This window comes from Salmo salar, chromosome ssa11 (genome assembly GCF_905237065.1).
Source record: "Salmo salar chromosome ssa11, Ssal_v3.1, whole genome shotgun sequence".
In the NCBI taxonomy this organism is placed as follows: Eukaryota; Metazoa; Chordata; class Actinopteri; order Salmoniformes; family Salmonidae; genus Salmo; species Salmo salar.
The window spans coordinates 7131602-7151901 of record NC_059452.1 but is presented as its reverse complement, the minus strand read 5'-3'; the positions used below and the strand labels follow the sequence as shown (position 1 = coordinate 7151901).

Sequence of the window (20300 nt, the reverse complement as noted above, 5' to 3'; positions counted from 1 at the left end):
AAAACATTGGTAAATTATAATATTGTCATTCAAATAATTATATTTTAACATTTCGTAAATGCTACTGTATTGCCCGATTTCAAAATAACTTTACTGGGAAATCACAAGTTGCAATAAACCGGGTGCTGTGCTAAGAACAATAGGCTAGGCTATATAGGTTAGCATCATCTTGTAACCATCTAATTTCAATAATACTATCGTCAATAATCCCTTAAAATCAAATCAAATCAAATCAAATTTATTTTTATATAGCCCTTCGTAAATCAGCTGATATTCTCAAAGTGCTGTACAGAAACCCAGCCTAAAACCCCAAACAGCAAGCAAAGCATGTGAAAGAAGCACGGTGGCTAGGAAAAACTCCCTAGGAAAAACTCCCTAGAAAGGCCAAAAACCTAGGAAGAAACCTAGAGAGGAACCAGGCTATGAGGGGTGGCCAGTCCTCTTCTGGCTGTGCAGGGTGGATATTATTGATTATTGATTATCTTCATCCATTGGCACTTCCAGGAATCCCAGGTCCACTACAAATGTGGTTTATTTTGACAAAGTTCATCATTGATGTCCAAATAACTCCAAGTTGTTCCATGTTGTTAGCGCTTCGGTGGCTACTCAAAAGTAGTGCGGGCGGGGGGAGGGAAGTCACGGCGAAAAGTTTAAAAAGTTTAAAAAATAATCTATTTACGTTCGTTCAAACGTTGTTTAGCATCAATCTTTAGAGCCATTTTTAACGTGAAACATCAGTAATGTTTCAACCCGACCTCTCCTGTGTCTTGAAAAACGTATTTGAAAATTGTCTCGCGTCACATGATTGAGCAGGTGCAGGCAATAATGGAAGTGACGACATCCCAGGGAGGTGAACTTCCCTTCCTTGTCATCCGGTCTCTGTTGATCATAGACGCTTCAAACAACTTTATAAAGATCGCTGACATCTAGTGGAAGCCGTAGGAGTTGCGAAATTAATCCTTTCTCACTGTGGTATCTATTAAACAATGATTAAAAAAAATAGTACAGCCACAAAATTATTTTTTTCTCTCAGGTTTTTGCATGCCATATGAGTTTTGTTACACTTACAGACACCATTCAAACAGTTTTAGAAAATTCAGAGTGTTTTCTATCCAAATCTGGTAATAATATGCATATCCTAGCTTCTGAGTTGGTGTAGGTGGCAGTTAAAAATGGGCACATATTTTTTTCAAAATTCTCAATACTGCCCCCTAGCCCCAACAGGATAACATAATGTCCTAGGTGTGTCATCTGATGAAGATCATCAAAATTTAGTGCTGCATTTAGCTGTCTTCTGGGTTTTTGTGACATTATATGCTAGCTTGAAAAATGGGTGTCTGACTATTTCTGGCTGGGTACTCTGCTGACATAATCTAATGTTTTGCTTTCGCTGTAAAGCCTTTTTGAAATCAGACAGTGTGGTTAGATAAAGGAGAGTCTTGTCTTTAAAATGCTGTGAAATAGTCATATGTTTGAAAAATTGAAGTTTTTGTATTTTTGAGGAATTTGTAATTCGCGCCACGCCTATCATTGGATATTGGAGCAGGTGTTCCGCTAGCGGAACATCTAGATGTAAGAGGTTAAGCCATTTTGTCACAACTTTGGAAGTATGCTTGGAGTATTTGTCCATTTGGAAGACCCATTTGCGACCAAGCATTAACTTCCTGACTGATGTCTTGCGATGTTGCTTCAATAAATCCACATAATTTTCCTCCCTCATGATGCCATCTATTTTGTGAAGTGCACCAGTCCCTCCTGCAGCAAAGCACCCCCACAACATGATACTGCCACCCCCGTGCTTCACGGTTGGGATGGTGTTCTTCGGCTTGCAAGCCTCCCCCTTTTTCCTCCAAACATAACGATGGTCATTATGGCCAAACAGTTCTATTTTTGTTTCATCAGACCAGCGGACATTTCTCCAAAAAGTACAATCTTTGTCCCCATGTGCAGTTGCAAACCGTAGTCTGGCTTTTTTATGGTGGGTTTGGAGAAGTGGCTTCTTCCTTGCTGAGCGGCCTTTCAGGTTATGTCGATATAGGACTCGTTTTACCGTGGCTGCAGATAGTTTTGTCCCTGTTTCCTCCAGCATCTTCACAAGGTCCTTTGCTGTTGTTCTGGGATTGATTTGCACTTTTCGCACCAAAGTACGTTCATCTCTAGGAAACAGAATGCGTCTCTTTCCTGAGCGGTATGATGGCTGCATGGTCCCATGGTGTTTATACTTGCGTACTATTGTTTGTACAGATGAACGTGGTACCTTCACAGGCGTTTTCAAATTGCTTCCAAGGATGAACCAGACTTGTGGAGGTCTACAATTTTTTTCTGGAGTCTTGGCTGATTTCCTTTGATTTTCCCATGATGTCAAGCAAAGAGGCACTGAGTTTGAAGGTAGGCCTTGAAATACATCCACAGATACACCTCCAATTGACTCAAATGATGCCAATTAGCCTATAAGAACCTTCTAAAGCCATAACGTCATTTTCTGGAATTTTCCAAGCTGTTAAAAGGCACAGTCAACTTAGTATATGTAAACTTCTGACCCACTGGAATTGTGATACAGTGAATTATAAGTGAAATAATTTGTCTGTAAAAAATTGTTGGAAAAAGGACTTGTGTCATGCACAAAGTAGATGTCCTAACCGACTTGCCAAAACTATGGTTTGTTAACAAGACATTTGTGAAGTGGTTGAAAAACGAGTTTGAATGACTCCAACCTAAATGTATGTAAACTTCCGACTTCAACTGTAAATGTATGTAAACATCCGACTTCAACTTTATATATAAAACATTTCTTTCCGAGCATTTCCATAAGTCCACGCAAGTTTCTTCAACTGTCTTCTGACTGTGTCGTGCCGTGATGCCAGCAGATTACAGATCGGCCTTTGCCGATCGCTCATCATCTTCATGAATATAAGCAAGTGATATCTGCTAAATAATCAAGTTAGGTTTCTCCAGAAATAAATAATTCTAAATAACAAACTGGCTTCTTACAAATTAGTGAGAATGTCTCACACCATGTTCAAGAATTGCTTTTTTCTCATTCACTCTAGGTTAAATGAAAATGAAATCTCCAAAATATTATACTTTTTAAACAAGCGATTATTACTATTATTAATTCATTTAGAATTATATAAAAGCCCCTTAGATATTCCCAGATATTCTTACAGATCCTAATGGAAAATGCCCCTTAGATATTAATTTAGTCTTCCAATCCTCTAAATGAAATTATTGGCGGAGAGTCACGTCATTGAAAAAAATATTTTTCGATATACTGTAGGCCTACCATAGGCAAAATGAGTCTCACTATTGTTGAGTAATGTGCTGTTAAAAATGGTGTAGGTTTTATTTATTTAAATAGCATATAAAACTTAGAAGCACAAGCCTACAAATATTTTAGCACTGTTTCGCACTGCTCTGAGACAAGCATGGGGACTGGTCTTGATAAATCAATGAGATTTTTATTTTCAGTTAATCTCCAGTTGGGTATTGGTTAGACAATAATTAGAAAATTAGGGTGAGGAAATGTTATGCTCTTAGTGTAACCTTTATTTAACTAGGCAAGTCAGTTAAGAACAAATTCTTATTTACAAGGACAGCCTACTCCTTCCTCGTGCCCTGCGGGGATTCTTTAGCTAAATAGCCCAGTACTGTACTGCCAACCGTCATGTTGTACAGCGCCATATTTTCCTTTCCATTAAGTACCAGTCAAAAGTTTGGACACACCTACTGTACTCATTCCATGATTTTTCTATATTATTACTATTTTCTACATTGTGGAATAATAGTGAAGACATCACAACTATGAAATAGCACATATGGAATCAGTTAAGAACAAATTATTATTTACAAGGACAGCCTACTCCTTCCTCCCTAATGGGGATTTGAACCCCGGTCTCCCGCGTGCCCCGCATTCTGTAGTACAGACATGGCCTGCTCTCCCTTGTGTAAGGAATTAGGCACTTACCCATGTTTACTACAGTATGCATTGTAGACTGCACAGTAGCCTAATAAACAAATAAACACATTTTGTTAATAAAATAATGATTAAAAAAATACTCTTTCAAATTGCAGATGTTGATTTAGTTATGGATCCATAACGAATTACTATGGGAATAAATATCACTGATTTACAGAAATATTGGAACAAAGTTGTCTAATGAAGGCAAACAATTTAGAATCCTCCAATCCTGTAGCCTACTCCCGACCGTCACGTTGTACAGCCCCATATTTTCCATTCCATCCTAACGGAAACCCTGAGGGTTTAGTTTTTCTCTGAATCGAAACCCCATAATATTAATCAAATTAATTAAGCCAAATTTCTTAAAATCAATCCCATATTTTATGTTATTACAAAAGAGGTTTAAAATTCTCTGGTAATGCCAATATGGAATACTATCAAATGCTTCTCAAAGATGCCCTCTGGTGGTCAAACTAGCAATAACTTGCAGTAACAGAAAAAATGACTGATAATTAAATGACGTGCAACAGAATGCTGCAGCAGCACGCAAGGTGTGCCGCAGTATAACGCAACTTTTAAAGGAGGAACCACTGTAGATCAACGATTCTTGATAAAAGGAAAAATCTATCCAGAACCACAAATGAATTTATTCATTCATTCATTTACAGTGTTAAACAACACTAATATGTGAGAACAATATTTTTTGTAAACAAATGTTTCATTTTGTCATTATAATAAGGTTGGTAGCAACATGTGAAAATATGTTGCAGCTCAAGTCAACTACAAAACCCACAATGCTATGCTCTCTCTATGAGCTGGCTGGCTGGCTGGCTAGCTAGGTAGCTAACTAGCAAACGTAGCTACACACAATAATACCAAAGTCAGTATCAACATGTGAAGTAGCTAGTTAACTGTAAAATCGCCTAAACAAACTGCACTTTCAATTTTGGGTCAACAATCTCACCATGTTCAACCTGCAGATCAATATGTCTCACAGAATGGAGTCTGACATTCACAACAGCCATGCGACAGCACCATGCAATGCACCCTGCCTGAAGAGGCAGACAAATAGGAGAAATGTGCTAGACCCTCTGTTAAATTACACATTTCTCGAAGTAGGAAAATCGCAAAAATATGATCAATGGCTCATTCAAGAGAAGACAACGCTCTGCTTTATGACATCGGCCAGTATTGAAATCTGACATATATCAGACGTTTTCGTGATCTAAAAGTCATATTCCTCTTAATCTCCAGCGTAGTGAGAGTGGCTTTATCGCAATGCTACGTCATACTTTCTGCATGCTTGAGCGGCAACAGCTCAGATACACATGAAAACATGACACTGGGAATCAATAGAGCATCCCTCAGAGATGCACAAAAACAATAACATTCAAAATGGGTGAACCTTTCCTTTAAACACACAGGTATAGGGAGGTCGGGAACACAGCCAGCTGACAAAGCATCTCCCTCTGAATTTACGGATCTACAAACTGGGTCACAGATACACAGAGCAGCAATAGAAAGTCATGCCATTAGGACCTCCAACCCAATCTATATTGTACTACACAGATCACACCACTTCAAAACAATACATAGCAGTTTGGGGAATAGAGGTAGCAGTGTTATTTCTCTACTATGTAACTGTAAGGACGTAAGAGTGCATTGTACAAAAAAATGTAATTTTGTGTCACATTATACTGTAATTACCTTCAAAAAATATGTACTTAGCCATATTGAGAAGAATTTACTGGTCTATCGGGGCAGCTGCTACAGACACAATCGCTCACAAAACAGTACAGGGTTATTTCTATGTAAAGCACCTATCAGCCTATTCAGTCATGTAGGCATCGGGCATGTAGAGCTATTAGTGGCTAATTAGCAATTAAACAGCTATGCATATGTTATATAGACCGGGGGAAGAGAGGATAAAGCAGGTGCCAGTTACCGATTCAGAACAGAATTATCCCCTATTCTAAAGGACTAGCTAACATTAGTGTCATGGATTAAATTAACTGAATGAACCTGAATAATCAGCCACATTTTCAGGCTCATGCATGTCTCTGCACCTCTGTGACCCTGACTCACACTCACCTATAGTGTTCAACATAATAGGTGCTGAGTAAGTGCTGCCCATCTCTTCGGAGCACAATAGTGGGCATGAGGAGGGGCAACACCTCTACAGGTCTCACACACACACATGCACGCACGTGCACAAACATGCACATACGCACACCCTGACTCCTCTCTGTCTGCCAGGCGGAACCCTTCCCTTCACCCATCTCAATATGAAAAGAGCAGGATGAGTGGGAAAATGTTGGACAGGGCCATTACATCAACCATCCTCCCCAGTCTCTCTTTATACTCTGCTCCCACTCTCATCCCTCCTTGTCTTCCATTTCTCTCTGTTTATCCATGTGGAAGAGAGGGATGTTACAAGGCTATCTCGTCAGACACTGCTTTGGATGTCTACAGGAAAACGGGCGCACACGCACGCACGCACACACACACACACACACACACACACACACACACACACACACACACACACACACACACACACACACACACACACACACACACACACACACACACACACACACACACACAGAGAACTAGAAAGTATTGAGAGCATATCCTGGCTGATAGTGATTACACACGCCCATAAGAATCTGAACCAGTACGGAGGAACAGTTATATCAAACAACTTATTATTTATTTTTATATAATCTCTTTATGTGTCTGTGTTCTGCTTGTTCCCACTCCTTTTGAAAGTAGTTTGTTGGAGGAGTGTAGGCCTGCTCTCGAGTATTCTGTGTCAGACACACACACACATACACCACACTGTGGCATGAATGTTGGATGAACGTTAGATGTGAACACGTTGTTTCAACATGCCTCCTGCATGCTTTCGTGTACCGGGAGGGAACAAAGTAGTAGTACTTCAATATTTCATATTAAACTTCTACCAACCCCATTATCTCTCTGCCTCCTTCCCACTCCTTCTCTATAACTTGGAGAGGGTCTTAAACTCCAAGCACAGTGAAGTGAAATAGCACTTCATACACAGGGTGCCTAATTAAATTATTGAGCATACAACGGCATTGGACGACATTTTCACAACGTGGCATAAATCAAAAAGGGGGCCTTTGATAAATGAGTTGTAAAAACGTTGATTTACCATCTTAGTTACAGCATAGTTTGACTTACACTAGTTAATGGTTATTGCCAAACCCTAAGCCATGAGTCTGACAAGCGTTCTCGGCATACTGCGGAAGTAAACATCCAAGTGAGTAAACAAACAACAACGACCTCGAATCAATCAAGCAATCAGAAGTCTTCACGCTCGACTCTCTACCACAGTAAATCATCCTGGCGCCTAGGCTTGCCTAATGTCTCACATAACACCACACAGTGGCGATTTAGTGACTAACAACCAACTATAAATCGTACCAGTGTAAGTAATGTGGCATGACTCCAAAGTGAATGAAATATGAGTTATAACAACTTGAAATCGCCTGAAATAACTTAACAGCATCAGCTGGTTCAGAGGAGCAGGGGTTGACGTTATGTAGGACGCTATGACCCCTAACCTCTGGAAAAGATGACTATGAAACGAAAACAATATTATCAATGTTTGCATCTCAAAATCAAGTGGCTTCTTCTCCTCTACTTTTTCGTGCACTGATCTAAAAGCAAGTGATAAGTCAAAGTGATAAGTGTGACGCCAACCAAATGTATGCTTTCACCAGTACAGAAGGAAGGAAGGAAAGGAGTCAAGTGTGAAGGAAGGAAAGGAGTCACATACATATGCCTATTTAGATTTACCAACAGAGCGGTAAAGCTTGACATATACTATAGGAAGACGGCCCATGTGGGAAAAAAGGCTGGATAATATGGCCATGGCTCCACTCTAAAATGATACGGCTATAGGTCATACATACAATTTTCCACATACGTCAGAGAAGAATACAGATGGACTCAACAACCTATCACATCATTCACCAGTTCTATTTGTGAACACAGCATACATATAATAATGGCGGTGGGGGAGTGGAGTGAAAGTGGAGTGGACGAGGAGTGGAACACACACAGTATGTGGATAAAGGACACAGCCTTGCTGTTGAAGGGAAGATAATAGAGCAAGGCTCTCCTTGAGTCAGAACTCATACAATAGCCAATAAGAGAGATGTAAGGCACAATGCAGTTCTGTGGAAAAATCAAAGCCTATAGCTTCTTGAGTTGTGTGAGAGTGTAAGGGCTGTCGTGAGAGAGAGACCAATGTGCAGCGGAGTTAGTGTTCATCATAAAAGGTTTTAATGATCAACGAACACCATACAAAAGAAACCAAAAAAAACGACTAGCAACAGTTCTGTTAGGAACACACTAAACAGAAAACAATTACCCACCAAACCCAAAGGAAAAACATGCTCCTTATGTGTGACTCCCAATCAGCAACAACGAGCTTCAGCTGTGCCTGATTGGGAGCCACACACGGCCCAAAACAAAGAAATACAAAAACATAGAAAAAGGAACATAGAACGCCCACCCAATGTAACACCCTGGCCTAACCAAAATAAAGAACAAAAAACCCTCTCTATGGCCAGGGCGTTACAGAGAGAGACAGAGAGAGAGAGAGAGAGAGAGAGAGAGAGAGAGAGAGAGAGAGAGAGAGAGAGAGAGAGAGAGAGAGAGAGAGAGAGAGAGAGAGAGAGAGGTGGGAGTAGGGAGGGAGAGAGCTAACTAATATGTTTCTGCTTGGGCGAACACGTTATTTATTTCTCATTGTGTGTGGCCACAGGGTCGTCAATAGACTTATAATTACTTGCATAGCCATCAGGTGGGGTTAATGGAGAAAGCATTACCATTAGAGGAACAGGGGAGCGTCTAGAGGAGGGGAGAGAGGGATGGGGGAAAAGAGAGGAGAGGGGGGTGGGGCGTGGTCTTTCATAATCAGCCATGGGTGTAATAAAGAGATTTTGGCTTAATTCGGAAATGTCTGCCATCCCTGCCAATTTACTGCTGAGGAAAAGAGCGAAGGACAAAAGAAAACAGGATAAAATGAAGGGAGAGACAGAACATATGGTGAGGAAATTGCAGAGGGAAAGAATGAACCACAGAGAAAAAGTGTACGAGGTAGAGAGCGAGAATGTTAATGAGAGAATGTGGGCATATGAGAAAGAGAGAGTGAGGTACAGACCTAGTAATCTTCGTTAGTCAATAACTAATTAAAACATCATTGTTTTGTCATCCACGCCAGAGAGCACGCCACCAGTTCATCAGTCAGTAATAAGAGGCCCTGGGGGGGGTTCTTACAAGCTTGAACTTACAAGGTTTACTGTGGAGTCCCATGGGACAAAGAGGGGTCACTCTGAATTCATACATCATGCATGGGTCATGGAGGGCAGAGGGGAAAGTTTAGTCTTATCCAGAGTGACTTTAGCAGACAGTCTTATCCAGAGTGACTTACAGGAGCAATTAGGGGGTTAAGTTCTTTGCTCAGGGATTCGAACCAGCGACCATTCGGTTACTGGCCCACCGCTCTAAAACGTTAGAGAGGCTGGAAGCCTATCTCCCCCTCTCTCTGTATGATTAATGTCCATCTGTCGCTACGGTAACAGGTCACAATGTCAAAGAGCACATCTGACCACCACTGGCTGAGCAGCGTGTGTGCGTGTGCACACGTGCGTGCGTGTCTGTGCTAATAACACATAATTACACTTAAATTGCATAAACACATTTATTTACATCACAGTGTTTAATCTCTCTACAGAGTTTAATCTCTGTTCCACATTCATACGAGAAGAGAAGGGTCCAGTTTTAACTTCTCTTAAAACTGATACTGCCATAAAAAGTCATATCTTGTGGCACTGACACATAGTCTAATGGGAATCACAAACATACATGCATACATACGTCTCAGCTGCTGAGGGCAAGGCCTTTGAGAAGGATGGGCTGAAAAAAACACACGCATGCATGCACACAGACACACACACGGATAAACACACCTCACCAATAGGCTGCACCAGTTAACATGGGCTGATAAGCTCCTCCATGGTGGCAGCGATGCTACGCAACACATCAGTGGCTCTTATCAGAGCGTCACATTTAACATATTGCATTAGGCACTAGAGGTTACCTGGGAAATGGACTGGGAGAACCCATGGATGTACAGTCGTGTAGGTAAAGGAAAAGACTGAAGCTGGAATTCAAGCAGTGCAGACTGGGAGCAGGGAATAGAAATACATTATGTAGAACAAACACGCCTCTCTGACATGTAGAGTTAGGAATCGTGCCAAAATCGGAATCACTTTTATTCACCAAGTACATTTACGCATACTCTGAATTTTACTTGGTAATATGGTGCTGCTAGTGATTAACAAGATTTAGAGAGAGAAGACATACAGAGGAGTTTACACAAAGTTTACATACATTATATACAACTAGGTAGAGTGAACATAATATACAGTGGAAACAGATCTATTCATGACATCTGCAACGTTCCACAACGTCTGCCTCCTGATCGTGTCCCAGGTGTTAACGCCATCCATCCAGGACACACAGCTAGCAGTTGGGCTAACCAAACACACTTCTGAAGTGCAATGACTGAATTCATGCCAAACTTTTATAAGCATTACAAGCATCAGCACACAGAGAGAGAGGGAGAGAGGGGGAGCGAGCGAGAGAGAGAGAAAATACTTTGAATTTAAATTTGAATCCAAATAATGCACGCAGAGCGAAATTAGGACTATACCCGCTAATGATCAAAATCCAGAAAAGACCTGTTCAATTCTTCAACCACCTAAAAGGAAGCGATGCTCACATATTCCACCACAAAGCCTTCACCTACAGAGAGATGAACCTTGAGAAGAGTCTCCTCAGCCAGCTGGTTCTGGGGCTCTGTTCACAAACAGACAACAAAGAGCCCCAGGACAGCAACACATTAAGACCCAACCAAACTATGAGAAAGCAAAAATATAAATATTTGACCAACTGGAAAGAATCAAACAAAAAAAACGGAGCAAATTGGAGTACTATCTGGCCCTAAACAGAGTACACAGTGGCAGAATACCTTACCACTGTGACTGACCCCAAATTAAGAAAATCCTTGACTATGTACAGACTCAGTGAGCATAGCCTTGCTATTCACAGAGGCTGCCATAGGCAGACCTGGCTCTCGAGAGAAGACAGGCTATGTGCCCACTGCCCACAAAATGAGGTGGAAACAGATCTATACTTCCTAACCTGCTGCCAAATGTACGACCACATTAGTGACATATATTTCCGACAGATCACAAATCAAACATTGATAAACTCCCATATGTGTAAGGGAAAATACCGCAGGGTGCAATCACAGCAGCAAGATTTTTGGCCCATTGCCATGAGAAAAGGGAAACCACTGGAGCACGAACATTGTAAATACAATCTATATTTATCTGTTTTTTTTATTTACCCTTTCATACTTCGACTACAGTGACTCCGGAAAGTATTCAGACCCCTTGACTTTTTTAAAGATTTTGATACGTTTCAGATTTAATATAAAATGGATTAACATTAAAAAAAATACTCATCAAATCCTCACACAATAACCCATAATGACAAAAACATCAAAAACAGGTGAAGATGTTTTTGCTAATTTATTACAAATAAAAACCTGAAATATAACATTTACTTAAGCATTCAGACCCTTTACTCAGTACTTTGTTGAAGCACCTTTGGCAGTGATTACAGCATCGAGTCTTCTTGGGTATGACGCTACAAGCTTGGCACACTTGTATTTGGGGAGTTTCTCCCATTCTTCTCTGCAGATCCTCTCAAGCTCTGTCAGGTTGGATGGGGAGCATTGCTGCACAGCTATTTTCAGGTCTCTCCAGAGAGGTTCGATCGGGTTCAAGTCCGGGCTCTGGCTGGGCCACTCAAGGACATTCAGAGACTTGACCCGAAGCCACTCCTGTATTGTCTTGGCTGTGTGCTTAGGGTTGTTGTCTTGTTGGAAGGTAAATCTTCGCCCCAGTCTGAAGTCCTGAGCACTCTGGAGCAGGTTTTCATCAAGGATCTCTCTGTATGTTGCTCCGTTCATCTTTGCCTCGATCCTGACTAGTCTCCCAGTCACTGCTGCTGAAAAACATCTCCACAGCATGATGCTGCCACCACCATGCTTCACCGTAGGGATGGTGGCAGGTTTCCTCCAGACGTGACGCTTGACATTCAGGCCAAAGGGTCCAATGTTGGTTTCATCAGACCAGAGAATCTTGTTTCTCATGGTCTGAGAGTCTTTAGGTGCCTTTTGGCAAACTCCAAGCGGGCTGTTATGTAACTTTTACTGGGGAGTGGCATCCGTCTGTCTACTCTACCATAAAGGCCGGCAGGTAGCCTAGTGGTTAGAGCGTTGGGCCAGTAACGAAAAGGTTGCTGGACTGAATCCCTGAGCTAACAAAGTAAAAATCTGTTCTGCCCCTGAACAAGGCAGTTGCCCCACTGTTTCCTGGTAGGCCGTCATGGTAAATAAGAATTTGTTCTTAACTGACTTGCCTAGTTAAATAAAGGTAAAATAAAAAAAGGCCTGAGTGCTGCGGAGATGTTTGTCCTTCTGGAAGTTTCTCCCATCTCCACAGAGGAACTCTGGGGCTCTGTCAGAGTGACCATTGGGTTCTTGATCACCTCCCTGACCAAGGCCCTTCTCCCCTGATTGCTCAGTTTGGACAGGTGGCCAGCTCTAGGAAGAGTCTTGCTGGTTCCAAACTTCTTCCATTTAAGAACGATGGAGGCCACTGTGTTCTTGGGGGACCTTCAATTCTGCAGAATTGTTTTGGTACCATTTCCCAGATCTGTGCCTCGACACAATCCTGTCTCTGAGCTCTACGGACAATTCCTTTGACCTCATGGCTTGTTTTTTGCTCAGACATGCACTGTCAACTGTGGGACCTTATACACACACACACACACACACACACACACACACACACACACACACACACACACACACACACACACACACACACACCTTTGTGCCTTTCCAAATCATGTCCAATCAATTGAATTTAACACAAGTGGACTCAATCAAGTTGCAGAAACATCTCAAGAATTATCAATAGAAACAGGATGCACCTGAGCTCAATATCAAGTCTCATAGCAAAGGGTCTGAATGCTTATGTAAATAAGGTATCTTTTAATTTTTTATACATTTGCAAAAAGAAAAAAATGAAAAAAACATTTTCGCTTTGTCATTATGGGGTATTGAGTGCAGAGTGCTGAGGATTTTTATTAATTTAATATACACTGCTCAAAAAAATAAAGGGAACACTTAAACAACACAATGTAACTCCAAGTCAATCACACTTCTGTGAAATCAAACTGTCCACTTAGGAAGCAACACTGATTGACAATACATTTCACATGCTGTTGTGCAAATGGAATATACAACAGGTGGAAATTATAGGCAATTAGCAAGACACCCCCAATAAAGGAGTGGCTCTGCAGGTGGGGACCACAGGCCACTTCTCAGTTCCTATGCTTCCTGGCTGATGTTTTGCTCACTTTTGAATGCTGGCGGTGCTTTCACTCTAGTGGTAGCATGAGACGGAGTCTACAACCCACACAAGTGGCTCAGGTAGTGCAGCTCATCCAGGATGGCACATCAATGCGAGCTGTGGCAAGAAGGTTTGCTGTGTCTGTCAGCGTAGTGTCCAGAGCATGGAGGCACTACCAGGAGACAGGCCAGTACATCAGGAGATGTGGAGGAGGCCGTAGGAGGGCAACAACCCAGCAGCAGGACCGCTACCTCCGCCTTTGTGCAAGGAGGAGCAGGAGGAGCACTGCCAGAGCCCTGCAAAATTACCTCCAGCAGGCCACAAATGTGCATGTGTCTGCTCAAACGGTCAGAAACAGACTCCATGAGGGTGGTATGAGGGCCCGACGTCCACAGGTGGGGGTTGTGCTTACAGCCCAACACCATGCAGGACGTTTGGCATTTGCCAGAGAACACCAAGATTGGCAAATTCGCCACTGGCGCCCTGTGCTCTTCACAGATGAAAGCAGGTTCACACTGAGCACATGTGACAGATGTGACAGAGTCTGGAGACGCCGTGGAGAACGTTCTGCTGCCTGCAACATCCTCCAGCATGACCGGTTTGGCGGTGGGTCAGTCATGGTGTGGGGTGGCATTTCTTTGGGGGGCCGCACAGCCCTCCATGTGCTCGCCAGAGGTAGCCTGACTGCCATTAGGTACCGAGATGAGATCCTCAGACCCCTTGTGAGACCATATGCTGGTGCGGTTGGCCCTGGGTTCCTCCTAATGCAAGACAATGCTAGACCTCATGTGGCTGGAGTGTGTCAGCAGTTCCTGCAAGAGGAAGGCATTGATGCTATGGACTGAGGAAGGCATTGATGCTTGAGTGTGACTCCAAATCCAGACCTCCATGGGTTGATAAATTGGATTTCCATTGATTATTTTTGTGTGATTTTGTTGTCAGCACATTCAACTATGCAAAGAAAAAAGTATTTAATACGATTATTTCTTTCATTCAGATCTAGGATGTGTTGTTTAAGTGTTCCCTTTATTTTTTTGAGCAGTATATTTTAGAGTAATGCTGTGTAAAAAGTGTGTGAAAGTGAAGGGGTCTGAATACTTTCCGAATGCACTGTACTTGCACATTATAACACCGCTGTACATAGCCAATAACATGATATTTCACATTTTAATATTTTTGTAAATTTTTTGTGAATGTAATGTTCACTAATGTTTCCCTTGTTTATTCAATTTTGAGAGTGAGAGAGAGGCCACTGTGAACGAGCTGAAAGACAAGTCAAGAAGGGCCTTCTATGCCATCAAAGGGAATATAAAATTTGACATTAGGATCTGGCTAAGAATACTTGAATCAGTTATAGAACCTATTGCCCTTAATGGTTGTGAGGTCTTGTCACGTCCTGACCAGTAAGGGGTCATTTTGTTATTGTAGTATGGTCAGGACGTGGCAGGGGTGTGTTTGATTTATGTGTCTTGGGTTTTTGGGTAATGTTCTATGTTGTCTATTTGTTTGAATGTCTATTTAGTCTATTTCTATGTTCAGGTTTTGGTTTGGCCTTCAATTGGAAGCAGCTGTTCTTCGTTGCTTCTAATTGGAGGTCATATTTAAGTAGGGGGTTTTTGTCACTGTTTTTGTGGGTAGTTGTTCCATGTACAGCTGTGTAGCCTTACAGGACTGTTTTTCGTCGTTGTTCGTTATTTTTGTTAAGTGTTCACGTTTATCCAAATAAAAAAGGAAGATGAGCACGATACCCGTTGTGCCTTGGTCCACTTTTTACGACGCGCCTGACAGAACTACCCACCAAACGAAGACCAAGCAGCGGGGTTTGGAGCACCAGGGAGAAGGATGGACTTGGAGTGATGAATGACAATTCTGGGAGGACAAACTAAGGAAGCTAGAGGAGACCAGGAGGCATCCCCCCAAAAAATGTTGGGGGGCACACGGGGAGTTGGGCAGAGTCAGGATGCAGATCTGAGCCAACTCCCCGTGCTTATTACAGGGAGCGACGGATCAAGAAAGCACCGAGCTATGCGGAAATGCGCACTATATTGCCCAGAAGCATTCAAAGGCCGGTGCGATTGGTTAAAGCTCCTCAGTATGGCCAGGCGATGTTGAGCACTCAGCCAGGAAGGGTTGTGCAGGCTGTATGCTCCAGACCTCCAGTGCGTCTCCAGGGTCAGTTTACCCTGTTCCTGCTCCTCGCACTAGCCTTGAGGTGCGTGTCACCAGTCTGGCACCTCCAAAGCCAGCCCCACGCACCAGGCCTTTAGTGCGCCTGCCCAGTCCAGTACGTCCTGTCCCTGCTCCTCGCACTAGCCTTGAGGTGCGTGTCACCAGTCTGGCGCCTCCGAAGCCAACCCCACGCAGCAGGCCTCTAGTGCGCCTGCCCAGTCCAGTACATCCTGTTCCTGCTCCTCGCACTAGCCTTGAGGTGCGTGTCACTAGTCTGGCACCTCCAAAGCCAGCCCCACGCATCAGGCCTCTAGTGCGCCAGCCCAGTCCAGTACGTCCTGTTCCTGTTCCCCGCACTCACCCTCCAGTGTGCCTCCATAACCCGGTACAGCCAGTGCCTGCAGTGAGCACTTGGCCTCCAGCGTCGCCCGCCAGTCCGGAGCTGCCAGAGTCGCCCTCCAGTCCGGAGCTGCCAGAGTCGCCCGCCAGTCCGGCGCAGCCAGAGTCGCTCCTCAGCCCAGAGCCTTCAGCGGTGTTGGACAAGTTAGGTTGTGGACTAGGGCCGGAACCAGAGCCACCTCCATAGGGGGGAGTTTGGGGAAGGGGGGGTGTTTGCACAGGAACCGTCGGTGACGGTGGCCACCCTCCCTTCCCTTCCCTCCCCTCCCTTTATTATTATTTTTTTTGTGGGTTATTGTTGGGGTCTTTTGGTTAAGGTGCATTCGGGATATGCACCTTTTTTTGGGGGGGGGGTACTGTCATGTCCTGACCAGTAAGGAGTCATTTTGTTATTGTAGTATGGTCAGGACGTGGCAGGGGTGTGTTTGATTTATGTGTCTTGGGTTTTTGGGTAATGTTCTATGTTGTCTATTTCTATGTTTGAATGTCTATTTAGTGTATGTCTATGTTCAGGTTTTGGTTTGGCCTTCAATTGGAAGCAGCTATCTTTCGTTGCTTCTAATTGGAGGTCATATCTAAGTAGAGGGTTTTTGTCAGTGTTTTTGTGGGTAGTTGTTCCATGTATAGCTGTGTAGCCTTACAGGACTGTTTTTCGTTGTTGTTTGTTATTTTTGTTAAGTGTTCACGTTTATCCAAATAAAAAAGGAAGATGAGCACAATACCCGCTGCGCCTTGGTCCCCTTTTTACAACGCGCCTGACAGGTCTGGGGTCCACTCACCAACCAAGAATTCACAAAATGGGACAAACACCAAATTGAGACTCTGCATGCAGAATTCTGCAAAAATATCCTCTGTGTACAACGTAAAACACCAAATAATGCATGCAGGGCAGAATTAGGCCGATACCCGCTAATTATCAAAATCCAGAAAAGAGCAATTCAATTCTACAACCACCTAAAAGGAATTGATTCCGAAACCTTACATAACAAAGCCATCACCTACAGAGAGATGAACCTGGAGAAGAGTCCCTTAAGCAAACTGGTCCTGGGGCTCTGTTCACAAACACAAACAGACCCCACAGAGCCCCAGGACAGCCCCACAATTAGACCCAACCAAATCATGAGAAAACAAAAAGAGAATTACTTGACACATTGGAAAGAATAAACAAAAAAAACAGAGCAAACAAGAATTCTATTTGGCCCTAAACAGAGTACAAAGTGGCAGAATACCTGACCGCTGTGACTGACCCAAACTTACGGAAAGCTTTGACTATTTACAGACTCAGTGAAAATAGCCTTACTATTGAGAAAGGCCGCCGTAGGCAGACCTGTCTCTCAAGAGAAGACAAACTGTGCGCATTGCCCACAAAATGAGGTGGAAACTGACCTGCACTTTCTAACCTCCTGCTAAATGTATGACCATATTAGAGACACATATTTCAGATTACACAGAAAGACAGAGAATTCGAAAACAAACCTAATTTTGATAAACTCCCATATCTATTGGGTGAAATACCACAGTGTGGCATCACAGCAGCAAGATGTGTGACCTGTTGCCACAAGAAAAGGGCAACAAGAGAAGAAGAAACACCATTGTAAATGCAACCCATATTTATGTTAATTTATTTTTCCTTTCGTACTTTAACTATTACCTTTTGCACATAATATGACATTTGTAATGTCTTTATTCTTTTGGAACTTTTGTGAGTGTAATGTTTACTGTTAATTTGTATTGTTAACTTCAATTTTGTTTATTATCTACTTCACTTGCTTTGGCAATGTTAACATATGTTTCCCATGCCAATAAAGCCCTTACATTGAATTGAAATTGAGTGATTGAGTGAGTGAGTGAGTGAGTGAGTGAGTGAGTGAGTGAGTGAGTGAGAGAGAGAGGAGGTAAAGGACCCAGGGAGAGAAGTAATACAGCATTCCTCCAGAGGATACAAGGTCTAAGGCATAAAACATATCCTGACACACACACACACCACACACACACTGGTTACTGTTTTACAGGAGCTCGTTGCAGCGGTAGCCCATAGAGTGGTAGATGGTAAATGGCAGCAGGGGAGATGAGGAATGAAAGAAGGGAGGAGAGGAGCAAGGGAGAGAAGAAGTGGAGTAGGAGAGTGAGGGAGGGAGGGAGGGAGAGAAGCAAGGAAGGGTAGAGGAGAAGTAGAGGGAGGAGAGAGGAGCAGAAAAGCAGCAACCAATAGTTTTTTGTATTTTTTTGTTTTCCTTAGATTTTTTCTATTATTTTTTTGGTTTATTATTATTAACCTTCGGAGGACACATCTTTTTTTTCCTTCTTTTTTTTTTACAGCTTTTCTGCTACATATACATACATTTTACATATACATATTACATACACATTTAGCATCCATATTTTACATACATGGTACTTGTATATAAAGCAATCACATACCAATAATACATTACCAACCATAAGCTCTTCAATCCCACCCCTCAGCCACTCTCAGCCCATCCCACCTATCACCATAGACTACTCTCGTTTGCTTCCCATGTGCCATATATTTTTTAATTGTGCTGTGATGTTTTACATTTTGAACCTTTCTAATCAAAGAGTATGCCCAGATTGTGAGCTAAAGATGAAAACCTTTCTTACCAGTATTATTAAATTATTACTTATTGACTGACTATGGCTTTCCAAATCGCCCGACACTGCGATTTGTAAGGTTCATTTTAGGTGAATGTTGTGATTTTTTTTAACCATTCCTCAACCTGTGACCAGCGAAGTGTTTAAAGTGTCGAGGAAGTAACAGCTGTTTGAGCAAGACCCCAGGGGTAGACAGTGATGTGTGTGTGTGTGTGTGTGTGTGTGTGTGTGTGTGTGTGTGTAGGGGAGTGAGCTACGATGGGGAAGCAATAAAGGTTGTGTGTGTGTGTGTGTGGGGGGGGGGTACAGGAGTGGGATAGGGGTTATGGTGGTGGGGGAATGGGGCCTTAATGGGGGGTGCAAGCAGAGGGCCTGAGGGGAGGGTGCAGATGTGATAGGGGTGAGGGGGCAGGGTGAGGGGTGTACACACACACACACACACACACACACACACACACACGAAAACTACCAAAAAAAGCACACTGACCTACACAAATGCACCAAAACATGGAATCTGCCCACAAACCACACAGACAAACATCCATGCGGATAATACTAGTCAACATATTCAGTTCAGTTTATGGTTTACTGCAGAAAGCTGCACATAAGCTCTGCTCCCTCTTAACCAGACTGTAGTTTATGCAACTCGCCATGGATTCCCCTACACACAAGGTGAACAGATTTAAAAGCTGGCACACGTAAGCACACACCTCAGTCCATGTGGATAACCAGTGAAAGCAGTGGTACGTCTCTCTCACCTGCTCAGACGATGTTACTTCTCAGGGAAGTTGTAATGTGTAGTCCTCTCTGTATCCACCATTCAGGGAAGGCTAAACCTTTATACAAATATCCCAAATCCTTGGGAATAGTGGGTGCTTGTTCCGTTAGATCCGACGAGTGTATGCTCAAGTGCGGCTCACAGAGCGAGAGGCAACAACGCACACTTACGAGCGAAACGCCCTCCACCGTACCAGCTTGTACCAGAGTGCATACTGACTGCCTAATCCTGCCGAGTAAAACACACTCTCACACACTCCAAATTAAGAAAATCAGCCAGTCGATGGAGAGCAAACACAGATGGTGAGAGAGGGAGCTCCAGAGTTCCCAAAAGGAGGGAGGCTGAGCTGGTCTAGTGTTACACCAACAGCAAGCACCCTGCCGGGGTAGAGAGAGCCAGAGGAGTCCTGGGTGTCTGGAGGAGACAAACGGATAGACAGAATGAAAACCAGAATAGAACAGCTCTCTCTTTCTATCGACTGTTCTCTCTGTTGTGTACACACTCACTCACTCCGCTCTAGACTGAGCAAGAGAAAGACTGAACGCACGGCCCCTCCCCCACAAGCCCTGGCCCAGCCCCGAAATACACCCCCTCGGGTTTCAGCCAATAGGAGAGCACTGAAATACCCACACTCCCAGGCCCTCCCTCTCCCTGGCGACACAGACATTGGCACAGGTTAACACTTAGGAGTAATCACACTAAACACTCACTAACTCAGACACACACACGTGCTTCAACACTCACACACGCAAACAGACACATGCACACACACACACACCAGCTGGCAGGTGTTTTAATTAACATTTTCAACCTCTCCTTGTCCCAGTCGGTAATCCTCACATTTCAAGGTGACTAC

General features: G+C 43.1%; 1 protein-coding gene across 1 annotated transcript in view; it reads right to left on the bottom strand.

The window, feature by feature from the left end:
* LOC106561911 (LARGE xylosyl- and glucuronyltransferase 2) overlaps positions 1-19977 on the bottom strand; it is a 117119-nt gene extending 97142 nt beyond the window's left edge. The window contains exon 1 of the mRNA XM_014126255.2: positions 19425-19977. The gene's annotated coding sequence lies outside the window, so the exon portion shown is untranslated. The remainder of the gene's footprint in view (positions 1-19424) is intronic.
* Positions 19978-20300: the final 323 nt, after the last annotated feature.